Below are 8,624 nucleotides of genomic sequence, written 5' to 3'. Positions count from 1 at the left end.
ATTGCATGAAAGCTGGTTAAGAAATAGAAACACTTGGGCTGAGCACGGTGGCTCACACTTGTAATTCCAGCACTTAGGGAGGCCGAAGTGGGCAGATCACGAGGTCAGGAGATCGAGACCATCCTGGCTAACATGGTGAAACCCCATCTCTACTAAAAATACAAAAAAAATTAGCCAGGCATGGTGGCGGGTGCCTGTAGTCCCAGCTACTCGGGAGGCTGAGGCAGGAGAATTGCCTGAACTCGGGAGGTGGAGCTTGCAGTGAGCCGAGATCGCACCACTGCACTCCAGCCTGGGCAACAGACAGAGCGAGACTCCATCTCAAAAAAAAAAAAAAAAAAAGAAAAAAGAAAGAAAGAAATAGAAACACTCCCCCACTCCCCCAAAAAAATACATTCTGTATGTTTCCATTTATATAAAACTCTAGAAAATGTAAACTAGGCCAGGAGTCATGACTCATGCCTGTAATCCCAACAATTTGGGAGGCCAAGGAGGGAGGACTGCTCGAGGCGAGGAGTTGGAGACCAGCCTGAGAAACATAACAAGACTCCATTTCTATTTAAAAAAATTTTTAAGCCAGTTGTGGTGGTGTACCCCTGTAGTCCCAGCTACTCAGGAGGCTGAAGTGGGAGGACCACTTGAAACTAGGAGTTCAAGGCTGCAATGAGCTATGATTGCACCACTGCACTCCATCCTGGACAACAGAGTGAGACCTTGTCTCAAAAAAAAAAAAAAAAAAAAAACCCACAAAATGTAAACTAATTTATAGTGACAGAAAACAGATGGTTGTTTGCTTGGCAACGAAGGAAGGGAGGAGAATGAATTACGAAGAAGCTTGAGGTAACTTAGGAGGTATATTAGTCCCTTTTCACACTGCTATAAAGAGCTACCTGAGACTGGGTAATTTATGAAGAAAAGAGATTTAACTGACTCACAGTTCTGCAAGCTGTACAGGAGGCATGGTTAGGGAGGACTCAGGAAATACATCATGGCAGAAGGGCAAAGAGGAGGCAAGCGCATCTTCACATGGCAGCAGGAAAGAGTGAGTGAAGGGGAGCTCATGAGAACTCATTCACTATCTCAACAACAGCAAGGGGGAAGTGCACCCCCACAATTCAATCATCTCCCACAAAGCCCCTCCCCCAGCATTGGGGATTACAATTCAACATGAGATTTAGGTGGGGACACAGAGCTAAACTGTATCAGGAGGTGATAAATATATTCACTATCTTGATTGTGGTGATGTTTTCACAGGGTTATATCAAAGTATAAGTTGCACAATTTAAATATGTGCTCTGTTTATCGTATGTCTATTTTACATCAATAAAGCTGTTCCTTAAAAATTTTTTTTGAAACAAGGTTTTGCTCTGTCACCCAGGCTGGGGTATAGTGGTGTAATCACAGCTCACTGCAGCCTTGACCTCCTGGGCTCAATAAAGCTATTCTTTTAAAATGCTGGCAGAGCTGTGAGAAAATTCTCATTTGTTGCTAGTTGATTCAGTCTTTTTGGAGAACAGCATGACAATTATTTAACTTCTGAATAATCATAAAATGATAATAATGGGGGAAAAATAAATGGTTAGATTTTCAGGTCATCTTTCCCATATGAGCAGAAGACAGAGAATTAAGGTAGGAGATTACTAAAAACAAGATGATCATTGAAAGGATTCAGCATGATGTTGAAAATTTCAGCCCTTCTCCCTCACATTACATAAAAAATGCTGCTAGCCAGGCCTTTATCCTCCAGGCAGGAGATCAAAAGAGCCTTTCCCAGGGACTCAGGCCTATACTAATAGTAGGGGTCCCAAACCCATTGGCCTTGCCAGGACATCAAGCAATGACACTCACAGCTAATAAGCCTCACCCATGTATTCAGAGTTTCCAATCAGCTTTCCAGTTGCCCACTCTCAAAAATCTAGTATTACTAAACATCTGCAGAAAGTTTCTAGCAAGATAGAGATCAAAATAAAACAACCCAAAAAAGCAGAAAGGGGAAAAAAGCCTTGGTAAAGAGAAGAAAACTTTTAAAAAATGTCAGATGCAGTGGCTCCCACCTGTAATCCCAACACTTTGGGAGGCTGAGGCAGGAGGATTGCTTGAGCCCAGGAGTTCAAGACCATACTGGGCAACATAGCAAGACCTCGTCTTTATTAACAATTAAAAAATTAGTGGCCGGGCGCAGTGGCTCACGCCTGTAATCCCAGCACTTTGGGAGGCCAAGGTGGGCAGATCACAAGGTCAGGAGTTCAAGACCAGCCTGGCCAACATGGTGAAACCCCATCTCTACAAAAATACAAAAATTAGCTAGGCATGGTGGTGTGTTCCTGTAATGCCAGCTACTCAGGAGGCTGAGGCAGGAGAATTGCTTGAACCAGGACCCAGGAGGCAGAGGTTGCTGTGAGCCCAGATTGCACCACTGCACTCCAGACCGGGCTACAGAGTGAGACTCCACCTCAAAAAAAAAAAAATTAGCTGGGTATGGTGACACATGCCTGTGGTCCCAGCTACTTGGGAGGCTGAAGCAGGAGGATAGCTTGAGCTCAGAGATCAAGGCTGCAGTGATCCATGATCACACCACTGCACTCCAGCCTGAGTGACAGAGTAAGACACTGTTTTGAAAATAAAAATAAATAAAAATTTAAAAACTAACTATTATTAATATCTCCAGAGTAATAAGATAGTAGAACTGTCAATTGAAGACAAAATACTATGGGGGAAAATGCGAGGAAGAGAGAGGTGTATTCAAAGTAAAAAATATATAGTAAAAGAAATGAAATTCAATAAAAGAGTTGGGAGATAAGGTTAAGCAGGTCTCTCAGAAAGTAAAGCAAAAGGATAAAGACTTAGAAAATGAAGTAAAGTCAGTAGGAATATTAGAGGACAGATCTAAGAGACTCGGGGCTGAAAACAGACCAGAGAAAGACACAAGAAAAAGGAAGTAATTAATAAAGTTTGTAGAACTTGAAGAACACATGTTTTTGCAGATTAAATGGCCCACTGAGTGTCTAACATAATGAATGAAGAAAGACCTACATCATGAAATTTCAGAACACTGGAGATAAAGAGGCAATCCTATAACATTCCAGACAGAAAACAACAATCACATGGAAAAAATCAGGCATTTGAATGGTGTCAGACTTCTCAGCAGCAATATTGGAAGCCAGAAGAAAATGGAGCAATGTCTTATAAATCAGAAAGGAAAATTAATTAGAATTCTATACCCAGCTGAACTATCTACCAAATGTCGGGATAGGATAAATATATTGTCAGATACGCAAGTTTCTAAAGAAAAATTTTCTCCCTACACATCTTTTCCCAAGAGGCCACTGAAGGGAATGAAGCAAAAAAAAAAAATACTCAAGAAACAAGAAGAAAGATCCAAGACTGGAATGAGGTGAAGGCAATCCTGATGGTGAAGGGAGATCTCAGGATGAACGCAGGCACAGCAACAAGGAGCCACCAGTCCAACTTGGAGCAGGTCAGAGAGCGCTAGGAATTTTTTTTTCCTAAGATAAAAAGAAATTGCCTAATACATCTGAATGTCTTAAGAGGAGATTTAAATAATTCGTGAAAAGTTTAAAGTGAAATTAATGATAATCAGAGGTGGATTTACTGTAAAGTTAATCAAATTTAAATTTCAGAACACTTAATCTGCAAGAGTTCTTTCCAAGACCCTATACCTAATTTTGTGTTTACAATTTTATATTGTTTTCTTAAAGAAGACCACCAATATAAACTATATCCAGCCTTCATGATAAGTACATAGGAAATTATGCAAATAAGGGGAAAAAAAAACAAAGAAAAATACCTAGCTTACTAATGGTTCAGTTCTGAATTGCACATATTCATAATAATACAAGCACTGATTACTAGTCTAAGAAAATGAAGATATAATTGCATTAGGAAGATCAGGAGGTAGGAAATGTGGATGTGTGTGGTATAGACTAGGGCAGGACAAAGAACCTAAATCCTCATTTTCCAAAGATAATTGTTAATACATAAAACTCAAAATTCAAGAAGTAACAGTAAAAGCAGTCATTAAGAAACAAGTACTAAACACCAGATAGGAAGCGAGAGATGGGGGAAGAGGGCAAGAATCTGATTATTTTTTGCAACAAATTTTGTAAAACCATTTGACTGTTTACATGAAGAACTTGGATCTTTTTTAAAAAACACAAAATAATAATACTATTATTTTTTAACTGGATTTTTGAAAAAGAAGATAAAAGTCTCATTTTAGTAATTAAAACTCATTCCAGGTTAGTCCACTCAAAACTAATATTCAAAAATTAAAACTTTGGGAGGCTAAGGCAGGCAGATCACCTGAGGTTGGGAGTTCGAGACCAGCCTGACCAACATGGAGAAACCCCGTCTCTACTAAAAATACAAAATTAGCTGGGCATTGCACATGCCTGTAATCCCAGCTACTCGGGAGGCTGAGGCAGGAGAATCGCTTGAACCCAGGAGGCAGAGGTTGCAGTGAGCTGAGATCACACCATTGTACTCCAGCCTGGGCAACAAAAGTGAAACTCCGTCTCAAAAAAAAAAAAAAAAAATTAAAACCTCTGGAAGTTGAGTTTGCAGATGTTCATTATGCTCATTTTTAACTTGTATGTTTGGAAAATGTCATGATGAGAATTGAGGTTGGGGGATGAGAAAAAAAGAAAAACATCAACCCCACAGCCCATTCAATTTTCAGCCCGACCCACAGCTCTGGGGAAGGGCAGCAGGACATCCTTCACTCTTTCTTCACCTCTTTCCCCTCCTTCTGGCTCTTCCACCTCTAAGTTGGAGCCCAAGAAGAGGCACTGGGAAATGGAAAAGTCTTTTGTACGTGGTACTTGCCGGGGAAGCTGCCATAAAGACCTGGCCCCACTGTGGGGAGGGAATGCCCAGGGGAGGCCTCGTGCCCATGCTAGGATACACTCGTTCAGACGTGTCAGGTGGTCTGACAGGGCAAGCAGCAGGAAGTCATGTATGAGTATGAACTGATCCGTATGCAAGGGCGGGGAGAACACGCAGAGGAATGGGACGTGAGAAAACAGCACAGTACGTTTCTTTAGCAGGTGTCTCTACTCAGCCACAGGAGGTCACAGAGAAAGAGGCTTGGAGGCGTTATTTTCACTGTGAGATGTGAGTGTAAAAAAGTGCCCAAGACACAGTGAGTACCAGGGAGATGCCCTCTTTCCTACCCGAATGCAGAATGGCCACAGGCCTTAAAACACACACATGGGTCCTCAGAGGAGAGACAGGCCTCCAGAGTGGACGCCCGCATTCTCCCCTGGTCAGCGGCAGCAGGGTGAGTGCTGGGCCCTCATGAAGCTTCACAGGCAATAAGCTCTCAGCAACAACAGGAACAGTGCCTGGGGGACTGTAGCTGCAAGACCGATTTTCATGTAAGATGGCCTCTGAGGACTCCGAGATACACCAGGCTGAGACTAGCAGGCAGCTCCGAGTTCTTGGTCAGAAGGGAACAGGAACTAGGGAAATTGGAATTACTGTTACTATAATTCTTTTACATCTGCACAATCATGAGGTCCAAAGAGTCTCTCTTATTTTTTTTTTAAAGACAGGGTCTCACTCTGTCACCCAGTCTAGAGTGCACTGGTGTGATCATGGTTCAGTACAGTCTTCACCTCTCAGGCTCAAGTGACCCTCCTGCCTCAGCCTCTCAAGTGGCTGGGACAGCAGTTGCATGCTACCAGGCCCGGCTTTTTTTTTTTTTTTTTTTTTTCGGTAGAGACTGGGTCTCTCTATACTGCCCAGGCTAGTCTCGAACTCCCGGGCTCAAGTGATCCTCTGGCCTCAGCCTCCCAAAGTGTTGGGATTACAGGCATGAGACACTGCACCCAGCCAGTATAGTCTTTTAACAGCTTTATTGAGGTATGGCTAATATTGAAAAAACTACACAAATGTAAAATATGCAATTTGATAATTTTGACAAATGTATACACCAGTGAAACTATCACTACAGTCAAAATAATGAACATATCCATCACTCCCAATTTCCTCACGCCCTTTGGTAACCCCTCTCTCCCAACTGCCTGTCCCCTAACATCAGACAACTACTGATGCATTCTGTCTCCATAGGCTCATTTACATTTTCTAGAATTTTACATAAATAAAATGATACAGTATATACTCCTTCATGTATGGCTTCTTTCAGCCCAATTATGTAAAGATTCATGCTTATGGCTGTGCGTATCCTTAGCCCATCTCTTTGTCTTGCTGAGTAGGATACCATTGCATAGACAGACCACAGCTTGCTCATCCATTCTCTCTTGACAACGTTGAATTGTCTCAGTTTTCAGCAATGACAAATAAGGTTGCTATGTACATTCCTGTATAGACATTTGTAAAAATACAGGCTCTCATTTCTCTTGGGTAAAGACCTAGCAGTGGAAGGGCTGAGTCATATGGCAAATATATGTCTAACTTTTTCAAAAACCGTCAAACTGTTACCCAAAGGGATTGTACCATTTTACATCCCCACCAGCAGTGTATGAAAGTTCCCGTTCTTCCACATCCTCACCAATATTTGGTGTGGTCAGTCTTTTTAATTTTGGACATGCTAATAAGTGCAAAAGGAGGCCCAGAGTGTCTGAAGTAACATTTGTATCCTTTTTGGCATCCAAAACAGGTGTCAAGCATAGAGAAAATACTTGTTCTTTGAATGGTCTGTCATTTACAAGTGGAATTCATTACAAACCGGTAGTTCTACTGGGTTAAACTATGCCTTACTGTCAACAGGCACATACACATACAGAGAGACAGGAAGGCACAGAGACAAGGCAGAGCATTGATAAGAAGGTGACCTGGGCTCTAGCTCTGGCCTATCACCTAGTAAAATATTAGTTAAGTAGCCATGAGTAACTCACTTAACTTACCACAGGCTCCATTTTCTTATCTGTAAAATAGGAACATTGAAACAGCTAATCTCCAAGGTTTGTCGATAATCAGAATTACAAAGATCAGTGACATTTCTATGAGAGAAACATATTTCCAAGTATTTGATGGAGTACATCAGACACAAAGGAAAGGAAACTGAATATTTTTGAGTTTTTTTTTTTGTACCAAGAAATTCACATTTTGTTAAATTTTCAGAACTACCTCCTGAGGAAAGTGTAGCTGCACCCATTTAGAATGATAGAAAACATCAATCTGTCTGACTCTTGCTACAACGAGAAATGAAACAACTGGATCCCTATAGATGCAGAGACCTGGGCCCCACAAATGTGAATTCTGTTCCCCTACCGAATAGAGTTACAGTTCCATAATACAGTACTCCCTCACTTTTCCACGGTTTCACATTCCACAGTTTCAGTTACCCACAGTCAACTGCAATCCAAAAATATTAATGAAAAATTCCAAAAATAAACAATTCAGAAGTTTTAAATTGTGCTCCATTCTGAGTAGTGTGATAAAATCTTGTGCCACCATCCCACCTGTCCAGCTTATCATTAGTCATTGACATCATCTGCTCCTGACATCCAACCATTGACATCATCATGACTTTATGATCCAGGATCACCGAAGCAGATGACCCTCCTTCTGACATATCATCAGGCCAATATCAGCCTAAACACTGCATCACTATGCCCACATCAGTCACCTCACTTCATCTCATCAAGGAGGCAATGGATCAACTCACATCATCACAAGAAGAAGAGTGGGTATAGAACAATAAGATAATTTTGGGGCAGGCATGGTGGCTCACGCTCGTAATCCCAATACTTTGGGAGGCCAAGGCAGGAGGATTGTTTGGGCCCAGGCATTCAAAACCAGCCTGAGAAACATAGTGAGACCTCCTCTCTCTGCAAAAAAAAAATAAACAAAATTATCCAGATATAGTGGTGCATGCCTGTGGTCCCAGCTACTCAGGAGGCTAAAGTGGGAGGATCACTTTGTCCCAGGAGGTCGAGGCAGCAGTAAGCTGCGATCACGCCACTGCACTCCAGCCTGGGCAATAAAGTGAGACCCTGTCTCAAAAAAAGGTAATTTTGAGAAAGAGACCACATTCATACAACTTTTATTATAGTATATTGTTAGAATTGTTCTATTTCATTACTTATTGTTGTTAATTTCTTTCTTTGCCTAATTTTTTTTTTTTTTGAGTCAGAGTTTTGCTCTTGTTGCCCAGGCTGTAGTGCAATGACACGATCTCAGCTCACCGCAAATTCCGCCTCCCGGGTTCAAGCAATTCTCCTGCCTCAGCCTCCCGAGTAGCTGGGATTACAGGCGCCTGCCACCATGCCTGGCTAATTTTGTATTTTTAGTAGAGACGGGGTTTCTCCATGTTGGTCAGGCTGGTCTCGAACTCCTGACCTCAGGTGAGGCCTCAGCCTCCTAAAGTGCTGGGATTACAGGCTTGAGCCACTGCGCCCGGCCTCTTTGCCTAATTTATAAATTAAACATTGTCATAGGCATGTATTAATTTATAGGAAAATCATAGACATATAGAGTTGGGTACTATCCACAGTTTCAGGCATTCACTGAGGGGCTTGGAACATGCCTTCCTCAGATGAGGGGGAACTACTGCCATCTCCTCAATCATTCTTGATTCAATCCTCAACACAAATGGTTTGGCCAGGTCTTGCCTCTGGAGACAAAATTGCCAAGGATTT

The sequence above is a fragment of the Pongo pygmaeus genome, chromosome 12 (genome assembly GCF_028885625.2).
Source record: "Pongo pygmaeus isolate AG05252 chromosome 12, NHGRI_mPonPyg2-v2.0_pri, whole genome shotgun sequence".
Lineage (NCBI taxonomy): Eukaryota > Metazoa > Chordata > Mammalia > Primates > Hominidae > Pongo > Pongo pygmaeus.
Note: the sequence above shows the minus strand (reverse complement) of the source record.